Raw genomic sequence first — 13,983 nt, 5'->3', positions numbered from 1 at the left:
GAGAGGACTTTTGGGATGGAGCGCCGCCGTCTTGAGGCGGAACTTGGGCAAGAGCACTTTTGCCCTCGGGTGGAGCGATTCCGCCGTGGGAACTTCCCTCTCGGAGGGGGAAATCATCGTCATCATCATCACCAACAACTCTCCCATCTTGGGGAGGGCAATCTCCATCAACATCTTCAACAACACCATCTCATCTCAAACCCTAGTTCATCTCTTGTGTTCAATCTTGTTGCCGAAACTATAGATTGGTGCTTGTGGGTGACTAGTAGTGTTGATTACATCTTGTAGTTGATTACCATATGGTTTATTTGGTGGAAGATTATATGTTCAGATCCAATATGGTATTTAATACCCCTCTGATCTTGAGCATGATTATCATTTGTGATTAGTTACTTTTGTTCTTGAGGTCATGGGAGAAATCATGTTGCAAGTAATCATGTGAACTTGATATGTGTTCGATATTTTGATAGTATGTATGTTGTGATTCCCTTAGTGGTATCATGTGAACATCGACTACATGACACTTCATCATATTTGGGCCTAAGGGAATGCATTGTGGAGTAGCAATTAGATGATGGGTTGTGAGGGTGACCTGGATTAGGGGGTGTTCGGATAGCCGAACTATACCTTCAAGCCAGACTCCTGGACTATGAAGATACAAGATTGAAGACTCCATCCCGTGTCCGGAAGGGACTTTCCTTGGCGTGGAAGGCAAGCTTGGTGACACAGATGTTCAGATCTCCTACCATTGTAACCGACTCTATGTAACCCTAACCCTATCCGGTGTCTATATAAACCGGAGGGTTTTAGTCCACAGGACAACATACACATCAACAATCATACTGTAGGCTAGCTTCTAGGGTTTAGCCTCTCTGATCTCGTGGTAGATCAACTCTTGTACTACCCATACCATCAATATTAATCAAGCAGGACGTAGGGTTTTACCTCCATCGAGAGGGCCCGAACCTGGGTAAAACTTCGTGTCCCCTACCTCCTGTTACCATCCGGCCTAGACACACAGTTCGGGACCCCCTACCCGAGATCCGCCGGTTTTGACACCGACATTGGTGCTTTCATTGAGAGTTCCTCCGTGTCGTCACCATCAGGAAGGATGCCTCGCCCCGTCTTTAAAGACGGCACCGTTGCTAAGGGAGCTTTGGCTGTCGGCCAAACCCTCCGGCTAGGTGGTTTTCTTATGACCACCTGTTCGGCTTCTACGCCGACGATGACCTCTCGAGCCATCGAAAACAATCTTCATGTCAACTCGGAACTTGCCGAGCAGTTAAATCCAATAGAGCTTTCCTCCATAAACGAGCTCTTGGATCGCTTCGCCGCCCTGGGAGTCGCTTCGGATTACGACCAGATTGGGCCTAAAACCGATCTGAGAGAGATTAACTCTCCCCAAGCCACCCATCACATTGCCGTGGTAGAGGGACAGTGCGGCGACCCTTCATCTATCCTAAGGACTCGCTATGTCCGGATTCCCGGTCCCTCCAAACCGGATGACCGCGGAGGGGAGGACATCACTCAAGACCTGAACCGAGAATCAGGCTCCGGGCTGGATTCATTGGACGACATCCAGGAATCCAAACTTTCGAGTTCAGAAATTCCTCGGCCTCTGAGCCTCAGAAGGGGTAAGGCTTCGGATTCAATTCCACCCACCCACCCGAACATTAGCGATCTATCCCAAATCCGGCAAGAGCCAAAGAAACAGTACATCATTACTGGGCCAGATTCCTCCTGGTTATGCACAAGATAAAGGGCTGCCGTGAGGAAGACGCAATTTCATCCTTCTGCAATAATTGCATGGATAAGGGAATACTCAACGCCATATGTCGCCATGATATTACACGCTTTGTTGACTTAGCGTCCATAGTACGAAAGTACTGTGCGATGGAAAGCGCCTGGAAAACCGAAACAAGATTTTGGGACAATCCGGCCCTTAATGCAAGCCCCGTCCGAAATAAAAGGGTGCATCATCGCCAGACACCCGGGCCAAACACCAAAAGGCAAAAACCCTCTATTGGGCATGGAACCATACTGGAAGGATGGCTTAATGGACCGTGTAAAATTCATAGTACAGAGGACACCACACCAACTCACAGCCTTAGAGCATGTTGGATACTCCGGCAGGTGGCCAAAATTGGCGAAAACCTCCTAATCCCGGAAGCCACAGAAAGCCACCCCAGAGGCACCAATACGGTATTAACAGTCTTCGGGACCTTCGCATCAAATAACATGCGAAAAAGGACACTCCGCAGCCTTGCCGAAGTCTACCAAGTAGCAACAATAAAACCATGGAGTGACACGGCCATTACCTTCAACGCCAGTGATGAACCTAAATTCCGAACAGCCCGAGCACCAGCCGCACTGGTCCTCAGTCCAATAGTGGACGGCTTTCGTCTCACCAAGGTACTCATGGATGGCGGCAGCGGATTGAACCTCATCTACGAGGAAACTCTCCAAAAATTGGATATAGACTGGAATCGCATCACGCGAAGCAGCACAACCTTTAGAGGAATAATCCCTAGTCGGGAAGCGCGCTATACAGGAAAAATCACACTAGATGTGGTGTTCGGCACGCCGGACAATTACAGGTCCAAAGAAATCACGTTCCACGTGGCCCCGTTCAGCAGTGGTTATCACGCTTTGCTAGGGCGGGAAGCATTCACAATCTTCCAAGCAATACCCCATTACGGGTACATGAAGCTCAAGATGCCCGGGCCTAACGGGATCATCACTCTCGCTAGTGATCTGGATGTAGCACTCCACGCCGAAAACAAGACAGCCGCACTGGCCCTCGAGGCACTATCCGAAGCCCTAGCGGCTGAGGAGCTGACTGTGCTGCGCTCTACGGTGAATAGGGATGATGTGGTACTCGACAAAAGATCCAAATCCACCTCCTTTAAACTAGCGGACGAAATAGTCAAATTCCAAGTCCATCCAACGGACCCCAATAAAACAGCTTCCATCGGGGCACAGTTAAACCCTGATGTAGACGCTGCATTGCGAGAGTTCCTACGAGAGAACTGGGACATTTTCGCCTGGCACCCTTCAGACATGCCAGGAATCCCACGCAGGCTGGCCGAGCACAGCTTAAATATCCAAACAGGATTCAAACCTGTCAAACAGGCTCTCCGGCATTTTTCCGAACCTAAGAGACAGGCTATGGGAGAGGAGCTAGCAAAGCTATTAGAGGCCGGTTTCATCAGAGATATAAAACATCCGGACTGGCTAGAAAACCTGGTGATGGTACCAAAGAAGGACAAATCCTGGCGCTTGTGTGTTGATTTTAAAGACCTTAACAAGGCTTGCCCAAAGGATCCCTTCCCCCTCCCCCGCATCGATCAAATTATCAATGCGACCGCAGGACACGATTCATTGTGTTTCCTCGACGCTTATTCTGGCTACCATCAAATCAAGATGGCAGAACCAGACCAAGCCGCAACAGCATTTATCACACCATACGGGCCATTCTGCTTCAACACGATGCCCTTCGGGCTCAAAAACGCCGGCGCAACATATCAGCGCATGATTCAGACATGTTTGGCAAGCCAGATCAGTAAAACAGTGGAGGCATATGTAGATGATGTGGTCGTCAAAACAAGACATGTTGAATCTCTAGTAGATGACTTGAGACTCACATTCGACAATCTCTGAACATACGACATCAAGCTCAACCCGGAAAAATGCGTTTTCGGCGTTCCAGCCGGAAAGCTCTTGGGCTTCATTGTATCCAGCAGAGGAAGTGAAGCAAATCCAACCAAGATCCGAGCTCTGTCGCAACTGGATATCCCAAAGGACCTCAAACAAATACAAAAGTTAACCAGATGTGTGGCGGCTCTAAGCCACTTTATCTCCCGTTTAGGAGAAAAGGCCCTTCCCCTTTACCGCTTCCTTCGACGCACCGAACACTTCAAATGGACGGACGCAGCCACGGCTGGACTCGACGAAATAAAAGCCATACTGGCAACAAACCCAGTCCTGGCCGCGCCAAACACCGGCGAACCAATGCTATTATACATCGCAGCAACACATCAGGTGGTAAGCGCAGTGCTCGTCGTCGAACGAGAAGCGGACAGACACAAATTCCCCCTTCAAAGGCCGGTCTATTATGTGTCCACTGTCCTCACTCCCTGCAAATCACGGTACCCGCATTATCAAAAGATTGCGTACACGGTATTCATGGCATCTCGGAAGCTACGACACTACTTTCAAGAGTGTTCAATAACAGTAGCCTCAGAAGTACCACTTAACGACATTATAAACAACCGTGACGCAACGGGCCGGATTGCGAAATGGGCCATCGAGCTCCTCCCGTTCGACATAACTTATAAGCCATGGCGAGCCATCAAGTCACCAGTTTTGGCCGACTTCGTCGCAGAATGGACGGAGGCCGAACTCCCTAGAGAGTACGACACATATTCAAATTGGATCAGCATTTCGACTGCTCCAAAATGTTGGCCGGACTAGGGGCTGGCGTCGTTTTGACGTCCCCCACAGGAGACACAGTTCAATACGTACTACAGATTCTGTACACGGACTCCAACAATGCAGCCGAATATGAGGCCCTTCTACATGGTCGCCGGATGGCAGTATCCATGGGCATCCAACGCCTAGAGGTGCGCGGGGACTCGAACCTCGCAATCTCCCAAATAAGTGGAGACTTCGATGCCAAGGATCCAAAAATGGCAGCTTACCGCAACGCCGTCCTAAAAATGTCAGCTCGGTTCGAGGGACTTGAATTTCACCATATAGCCCGGGAAAATAATCAGGCGGCGGATGTCCTGGCACGCATCGGTGCAAAACGCGATGTAGTCCCCCCAACATCTTCTTGGAAAGGCTGTTCAAGCCATCCGTGGCATGGGAAGGGGAGCCAAACAATAATAGCCCGGACCCAACCGCATTGCCCGACACCGAACTTTCTGACACAATCGGAGGCTCCGCCATTGAAATAACACCTTCAGCCCATGTAATAATGGCTGTCATTGCCCCGTGGACAGAACCATTCCTCGCCTACCTTACTAGGCAGGAACTCCCCGAGGACCAAAATGAGGCACGATGCATAGTGCGGCGATCCAAAGCCTACAGAGTCCACGAGGGAGAGCTTTATAAGAAAAGCACTACCGGAGTCCTTCAAAGGTGCATCTCCGAAGAAGAGGGGCGGAATCTCCTGGCTGAAATCCATGCCGGACTCGGTGGTCATCACGCTGCAGCCCGGTCCCTGGTAAGCAAGGCCTTCCGTACAGGCTTTTATTGGCCGACGGCCCGGGCAGACGCTCAGGACTTAGTCCAACGATGCACCGGCTGCCAGCTCTTTGCAAACCAAAGCCATATGCCACCCACCGCCCTCCAAACTATCCCCATCACTTGGCCCTTTGCGGTCTAGGGGCTTGATATGGTTGGACCCCTTAAAGGTGGAACCCACAAGCACAAATACTTACTGGTCATGGTGGATAAGTTCACCAAATGGATAGAAGCCAAGCTTGTTAAGACGGCCGAATCCAGACCTGTGATAGACTTCATATCCGGGGTCGTACACCGTTACGGCGTCCCCCATAGCATCATCACTGATAATGGCACGAACTTTACGGCCGACGAGGTAAAACTCTGGTGCAAAAACATGGGCATAAAGCTCGATTATGCTTCCGTCTATCACCCACAAACTAACGGCCAGGTCGAACGTGCAAATGGTCTTATCATGAGCAGCATCAAACCCAGACTAGTGCGGTCCCTCAAGGAATCTAACACGCACTGGGTAGAGGAGCTCGACTCCGTACTCTGGGGGCTGCGGACCACGCCGAATCGCATCACCGGATACACACCATTCTTCACGGTGTACGGCGCAGAGGCAGTTCTGCCTTGCGACATAATTCATGACTCACCTCGAGTGCGCATGTACGAGGAAAGAGAAGCCGAGCTCAATCGGTAGGACAGTTTGGACGCATTAGAGGAGGAGCGTGATGTGGCGAAAGCCCGTTCCGCATTCTATCAACAGCAAGCTCGAAGATACCAAAGCAGAGAAGTATGGGCCAAAAATTACAACATTGGCGAATTAGTTCTACGCCTGCCGGACAAGAAAAAGGACAAACTCAAGCCCAAGTGGGAATGTCCCTTCATAATCGACCAAGTCCTGACTGGTGGAGCATACCGCCTGCGAAACGCATCGGATAACCGACTCGAGCCGAACCCATGGAACGCTGCCCGTCTCCGAAGATTCTATGCCTAGCACCGGATTCTATGTTCGTCTCCTTACTCTGTCCATTTTTTATATACTGTCCGTCGTACATTTCTCTCCTTCTCCCATTTTCTCTCTCTCTCTCTTATAACCTTTAAAGGCTCACAAATTGACGCGCTATCCGCGCTCAGTAAACCCGGGGGCTTCTTTAAACAGAATCTTATTTATACGGGCTTCATGCCTAACACATGTGTCAAACTTCCGCATGTACCTTTTATTCACCATCATATGCATCGATATGACTTAAGTTTTGGCCAAGCCGTGTTGCCTGGCTCCTGTGCTTACCCCTACGTTCCTGATTATTCGGCAAGGTGGTAAAGGGAGCACCTCTGCGATTGTTACTGCTGGATCAGCCGGACGTGTACCTCAGACTGGGTGAAGCCGAAAGCTAGCGTTCTTAAGAGAATATTCGGTCGGTGAACTAAAGATGATCTTTTTCTTTATCTATGTGCTCCTAGGCGTTTTTCCTATGTTTCTTTTCGTAGCATGGACATGCACTTTAGGGCATGCCCCCCAGGGAAAGGAACCCCTAACGGAACTATTCTCCCTGGAAGATGTTTCTTAATAACCATGTAATATAACATAACTAGTCGGGCACTTGTCTGTTCACGCCATAATGACCCCTACGCCTGGTCTCCACGCATTCCCCGGTTCCTATATAACCGCACGGGAATTCGGACACACTCCGGACCGTCAGGTCCCGAGGCTGAAGCGAAAAGATCGGCCATGAAAAACGATCTACAATCCGGCTAGAAGGCATTATAAATGTCAATTAAATTACATAGTCATTTTGACTGACTGTACTCCTCTTCAATACCATCTAACAGGCTGTCTAATTTACAGTCCTGCTGGGAATACTTTGCGGCCAACTCTACTTGTCCATATACTAAGCTCACAGGGATCTCCTTCCCATCGGGGCCTACAGGACCAACCACGGCCATATGGTTGGGGTCGGCCTGTGAATACCGCGTCTTCACCATGGCCCAGGCCTCCCTAGCGCCTTGATGGCAGGCTGATATCTTCCATAACTGGAAGCGCCGCCGTGCTCCCCTCAGCTTCTCCGCAAGCTCTCCAAGACCTTCGGGTGTCGAGACGGATGGCCACAGGACCTGGGCGACGCCTCGCATCGCCTGCTGAACTCGATCGAGCAATTGCAAGAGCTCGGGAAGAAGGTCACCCATAGAACCAGGCATCTCCTCGGCAGGACGACCTGTTAACATACCTACGGACATTGCTCTGTTAATCAACGGCACCGCCGAACTTTCTTTTAAAAGCTTCGTTCAAGCACTTACTAAATATGTCGTGCTGAAGCCGCTGATTCTCCTTCACGAAGTCTGACAGCTGGGCACGAACATCTTTTAGCTCGACGCGCAGCCGGGTGTTGGCATCTTGGAGAACGTTCCTCTCCCCCATCACCTTTAACAGCACCCTCTCATGAGCCTTTAGTTGGCGTTCGAGGTGTTGCCTTTCCGGATTCAATCCGGCGCCATCTGCAATTTTATTTGTCAGATTCGCACAAAAGTCGTGCTTCGCCACATACTTATCTTTCAAAATGTATATTACCAGAGGGGGTCTCCTTAGGCTCCCCTGCCGCGGCTAGTGCGGCCTCCAGTTGGGCTTTGCACTCTTCCAGCTCCTGGGTCAGTAGGGAATTCTTTTCTGTAAGAACATGCATTTCAAATGATCCTTAAACCAGTTATTCTAACTGTTTTCAGTCTCGGGGGCTACTGCTACATATATATTTACCAAAATTTTCTTACCCGTATGTCTTTTACATATTGCTCCGTGGTTCTGGCTAGACCATTTTGAGCGGCACGGAGGTGCGCATCTCCCGAATTGAAGGCATCTAATGCCTCTTGGGGAAAGCAAGCGTCGCGAAGAATGGTCCGGCGACGCCTGTGGTTCATGGCACTTTCCACCTCTGAGTTGGTGGCAGATAACCCGTCCGCATCCTCCATCGGAGGAATGTCTGGCACACGCCTTGCGTTCGCCTCCGCCCCCGGACCAGGCTTTGGAGCCTGGCTGGTGGAGGCGCGATTAACAGCCTCTCCGGATATAGTCCGGCGAGGTTTCTTTGTCCTGAAAAGGGCACGAGTGTCAAGTGTGCCTCGAAGGTATAACAACTGGGATAAAGGGTGCGCCATACCTTCGCGCTGATGCCTCGGTCTGGACGACACCTCTTTCCTGCCCATGGGGCCCTGCGGCCCCTGGTTGGTTTGTCGCCGCAGGTTCGGCCTTCTGCCGTAAAAACCTCCCCTGCAAAGTTCGGTTGCAATCAGGAAATTAAACACGCGTGGACGAACCCCTGTCCGGGGTACAGGGACTTCGGTCTCAGGTACCTGGGGTGTTCGGATCAGCCTTGGATAATCAGCCGTAATGGCCACCAGGGCGTTGTCCTCGCTCAATTGATGGAACACTCCATCGATCAGCTCCACAGATATGTCCGGATCCTCTTGAGAGGCCGGGCCGAGAGACCATCCTGAGTCCTCGGGTTGTGGAGGCGGGCTGCTTATGTCCTTAACGGCCCGGCGCAGTTCCTGCGTTGAAGTCATTAGACTAAGTATTTAACAATGGGAACAATAAACGGATGAGCAAGTAAATGCGACTACTTACCCAGCTTGGGGGATTGTGCATAGAGAATCCGCCCTGTGGGTTGACACGGAGAAATTCCTCCTCTTCTCCCTTGTACAAAGTGGACAAGATCTTTAATAGAGCGGCAACTGAATCTGGTCCTTTGCGGCCGTAGCGGGTGGCGTCGTCCTCCCCGTTGAAATCCCACATGGGGTGGCTTGTGTACTGAAGCGGCTGCACCCCCCGCATGATGCATTCGGCCATAACTCCGATCATGGTTAGTCCGGAATGGGCCAACAATCTTATTCGGCCCATGAGATAAACGATGTCCCTGTCACTTTCCCTTTGAGGGCTCCGTGGACGCCAGCTTAGGCGCTTCTTTAAAGGGGCACTGTAGAACTCTGGGAGGCCGATCCAGATAGGATCCGGCAGCGGGACGTCTTCTATATAGAACCATTCCGAGGGCCAGTCTTTGGACGCCTTGTTTGGGGTTTCGGACAGATATCCGGTCCCGGCAATGCGCCATACTTCGGCTCCGCCCACTTGATACATTGACCCTTTCTTGGAACGGGGCACGAGGCAAAATAGCTCCTTCCACAGTCCGAAATGAGCTTCAATACCCAAGAACAGCTCGCAGAGGGCTACAAAGCCTGCGATGTGCAATACTGAGGCAGGCGTGAGATGATGTAGCTGGAGGCCGTAGAACTCCAGCAACCCCCAGAGAAACGGGTGGATGGGAAATCCGAGCCCCCTTATTAAGTAAGGAACGAGGCACACCCGCTCTCCTTTGGATGGATTAGGGGCATTCTCTGCTTGCTCTCCGCCGTTGTAGACGGCAAGACCGGCTCGGACCGGGACCATATCGGCTGGGGGGAGAAATCCCTTGGTCTGAAGCGTCACTAGCTCGCTATGCGGAGTAGAACATATCTCCCAATATCCAGGCTTAGGGCTAGAAGGACGAGAGGAGGAGTTGCGGCGGCTGGCCATGGTGGAATGGACCTTTGACGGATGCGCTCTGATGAGCACTCGTGGAGGGGAGAAGGTGTGGATTGGATCTAAATCCTCATCCCCTTAAAAAGGGGAACTCATTTACACGGCGAGGGGTGTGAACGTAAAAACACTCAGACTTTTCATATTCGTTTGGCATGTGGAAAGCGGCCATTGTTGGGCGTAGAAGCCGAGGAGTGCAACATCTACAAGAAACCGGACTTTATTCAAACAGGTACACGGAATTTGGAGGAGAACCCGCCTTGCAATGCCGAAGACAATCTGCGCGCCGGACTCATCGTCATTGAATCCTGGTTCGGGGGCTACTGAGGGAGTCCTGGATTAGGGGGTGTTCGGATAGCCGAACTATACCTTCAAGCCGGACTCCTGGACTATGAAGATGCAAGATTGAAGACTCCATCCCGTGTCCGGAAGGGACTTGGCGTGGAAGGCAAGCTTGGCGACACGGATGTTCAGATCTCCTACCATTGTAACCGACTCTATGTAACCCTAACCCTATCCGGTGTCTATATAAACCGGAGGGTTTTAGTCCATAGGACAACATACACATCAACAATCATACCGTAGGCTAGCCTCTAGGGTTTAGCCTCTCTGATCTCGTGGTAGATCAACTCTTGTACTACCCATACCATCAATATTAATCAAGCAGGACGTAGGGTTTTACCTCCATCGAGAGGGCCCGAACCTGCGTAAAACTTTGTGTCCCCTGCCTCCTGTTACCATCCGGCCTAGACGCACAGTTCGGGACCCCCTACCCGAGATCCGGTTTTGACACCGACATGTTGCGAGAGTGACAGAAGCTTAAACCCTAGTTTATGCGCTATTTCATAAGGGACCGATTGGATCCAAAAGTTTAATGCATATGCTTGCGGGAGGGTTAATTATAAGTAGGAGGTTTGTTCAAGTACGAACAGAACCTAAGCACCAGTCCACCCACATATCAAATTATCAAAGTACCAAACACGAATTAAACCAACATGATGAAAGTGACTAGATGAAAATCCCATGTATCCTCAATAACGCTTTTCTTATCATAAGAGACCGTTTTGGCCTATCCTTTGCTTCAAAAGGATTGGGCTATCTTGCTGCACATTTGTTACTACTACCGTTACAAATTATCTTGCTATCAAACTACTCAGTTACTTACAATTTCAGCACTTGCAGGCATTACCTTACTGAAAACTACTTGTCATTTCCTTCTGCTCCTCGTGGGGTTCGACACTCTTACTTATTGAAAAGAGCTACAATTGATCCCCTATACTTGTGGGTCATCAAGGCTATTTTCTGGCGCCATTGCCGGGGAGTGAAGCGCCTTTGGTAAGTGGAATTTGGTAAGTATTGGGGATATTATGTCGGCGTTCTGGGAACGGGGGTCCCCAGACTTGCCTGCCTGCGGCCTGCGGTGTGGCTCAAAGGGGGGCCCAGCACGGCCCATCTTCACCAACACAGACCCAAGACCCTCACGAGGGGCCAAGCCTCGCGGGGCGGACGACGCGGAGCTTCCTCAGGCACGGCCTCATCAGGCTGGCTCGCGAGGAGGTGGAGAGATCAAGGCGGGGTACCTCACGAGGTGCCCATGACGCAAGCCATGACGACCAAGGGCGCCAGGCGGGTGCCAGCCCGCGCAGTGTCCTCCTTTCCTCTTTGGTGCAAAGGGGGCAAGCGCAGCCGCGGAGTATCGAGGCATCAGGCAAAGGTTGCCATTTCGGTGCAACAAGACCAGGACCAGGAGGACTGCAAGACGGAGGTCATTGTGGAGCCCAAGACGGCGTCACCACCAGAGCTTTGTGCAGGCGAATACTACTTTTGTCAGGATAGCTGGTACTAGCTGTCCCCCTTCAAATTAGCCCGCCATTGTTGGCTCCCTTCCCGCTCGATATTTGGGAAGAGGACCAGGGCCTCTATAAATAGGACCAGCCCCCCACAGGAGGGGGGAGGATCGGGATGGAGAGAATCAGAGACAGAGAGAGAGAGAAGGGTGACTGAACTCCTCCCAGCAGTTCATCGCCCCAGCCAAGAGCAGACCCTCGCGAGGCTGTTCTTCCTTGTATTGTTCATCATCAGCCCAGGAGGCAATCCACCACGCCACACACTGGAGTAGGGTATTACACCACAACGGTGGCCCGAACCAGTATAAACCCTATGTCTCTCGTGTTGTTCTTTCCATAGCTTAGATCTTAGCGAGGCGGAGAGGTGCAGGTAGGTAGGAGGCGAAATCTCCGCGCGCACCCCAGTGTTCGAACCTCAAGGGTCTGCCGGAACCCGAAATCCGACATTTGGTGCGCTAGGTAGGGGTGCGCCTGAATCCACCTTCTACCGCTTCGTGCCCCGTCGCGTCGTCATCACCATGTCCGGCGACCAGGCAGGCAACCCAGATCCATGGGCAGCGTGGCCCGCCCGCGCAGAGCCGCTCGCCCCGTGAGACCCCGTGCCCCAGGCAGCTCGCGGTCCACAAGGCGCTGCGAGCCGCGGGCGACGCAGACAGGCTTCGACAGCTCTCACACCGCGGCAGGCGCGGTCGGCAGCAAGGGCCTCCAATCATGCCGCGACCACGACACCGTAAACCCGCCGGGAGCAAGCGAACTCGAGGGCCGCGCTCACGGTGGCCCGAGAGCTACTGCAGTGCAGGCTGCTGGAGGGCGGCCGCGACGTGCTGCTGGAGCGGGTGGCAGAGCTCCTGGGCTTCGCCGTCTCGGGGGCTCACCCCTTCTGCACCCAGCTCCCATCTCAAGCCCAGGGCGGCCCACGCGGGGGCTCCGCGCACGCCCGCGGGCTCCAAGGCTACTCCAACGCCAGCGAAGCTGTCAGCTCCGGACCGGCGGCGGCGCTGCCCCCGCTCCCGGTCCGCGAAGAAGAAGGACTCGACGCGAACCGCGGCCCCAGTGGACAGCCGCGCTGCCAGCCCACGGTGGGCGCGTCAGGCAGGACCGCGTGGCACGCGGAGCACTACGGCATGGCCTTCGGGATGACGGCGCCCGAGGAATACGTGCCCCTCATGATGGACCAAGGACACCCTCACGAGAGCGAACAAGGCTCGCTCCTCAGCCCAAGCTGGGAGGACGAGGCGCCAGAAGCTAAGCCCTTCCAGGAGTCCAGGGACGGTCCCGCTGGACACGCTGGAGGCAACGATTATCGGGTACCGCTAATTCTTCAGGAGCAGGCATACGCTAACCATGGATCGCAGGAGGTGCAGGTCGCCACAGCGAGCAGCGGCCCCGCTCCCACAGTCTCCTACCCATCGGGAGGAGGGCGCAGGGGGCTGCAGGAGAGGGGCCGAGATCCGACATCACCACCACGGCGTTCGGAGCAAGGTGTTCTCAGGAGGTAGGCCCTCTGCTGGGGAGGTGCCTCAGGGCCTGCCCCTGGCGGAGGACCCGTGGTCGTCGGGGGAACCGCTGGCGACCGCTCTACCCCATCGGCGGCGTCCTGGTTTCCGGTCGTCGTTGATGGCACTAGAGTGTGGCGCAAGGCGGGGCCCTCATCTGGCGATATGAAGCAAGGCCAGTACCTGTGAAGAAGGCCCAGTGCCTGTGAAGCTCGCCGCCCCGTGACACTCTCACGTAATAATGAGTGGGGCTGTACACGCCCCGGAGTCTCAGGGGTGCCGGCCTCAGGCCCTGGGGCTCCCTCCCACGCCCAGTGGCAGCACTTAGCTCCACGCTGGTGAGAAGACGTCCAAGACTAGATTAGGTGCCGGACGCGGCCTTTTGTCTGCTTTCGTTGCTTTTCCATTTGGTTGTCGCTTTCCCCCACTGGATTCAAGTTGGATTCGAATTTGATATTTGCGTGTGTTCGGGGAAGGGGTGCTTAGTCTCATTCGAGCAATTTCTCGCGTTTTGGTTACCACTTCGCCTCAGCTGCCTCCCCTCGTGAGCCCCTCGCGAGCCGGGTCAGGCCTAGCTTGCGCGCAGCCCAGACTGCCGCCGCCGCGTCCTCTCAGGAGGGTGTTTTGCTGCAAGTCCTACGGATCCAATCAGGGAACACTCGGGACACCACAACCTCCCACAGGCTACCTCAGGGCCAGCACGGGACCAAGCTAGCTGACCAGCGCGTCGCTTAAGCCAACCACTTGGCGCGGGCGCATGGGCAATGTAGCGTCTACTAATACGATGAACACAAGTTTTACATAAGGGGCTCCCCCTCCAAAATTCTCACAGCCATCAGGC

Source organism: Triticum urartu, chromosome 4, assembly GCF_003073215.2.
Source record: "Triticum urartu cultivar G1812 chromosome 4, Tu2.1, whole genome shotgun sequence".
Classification (NCBI taxonomy): Eukaryota; Viridiplantae; Streptophyta; class Magnoliopsida; order Poales; family Poaceae; genus Triticum; species Triticum urartu.
Note: the sequence above shows the minus strand (reverse complement) of the source record.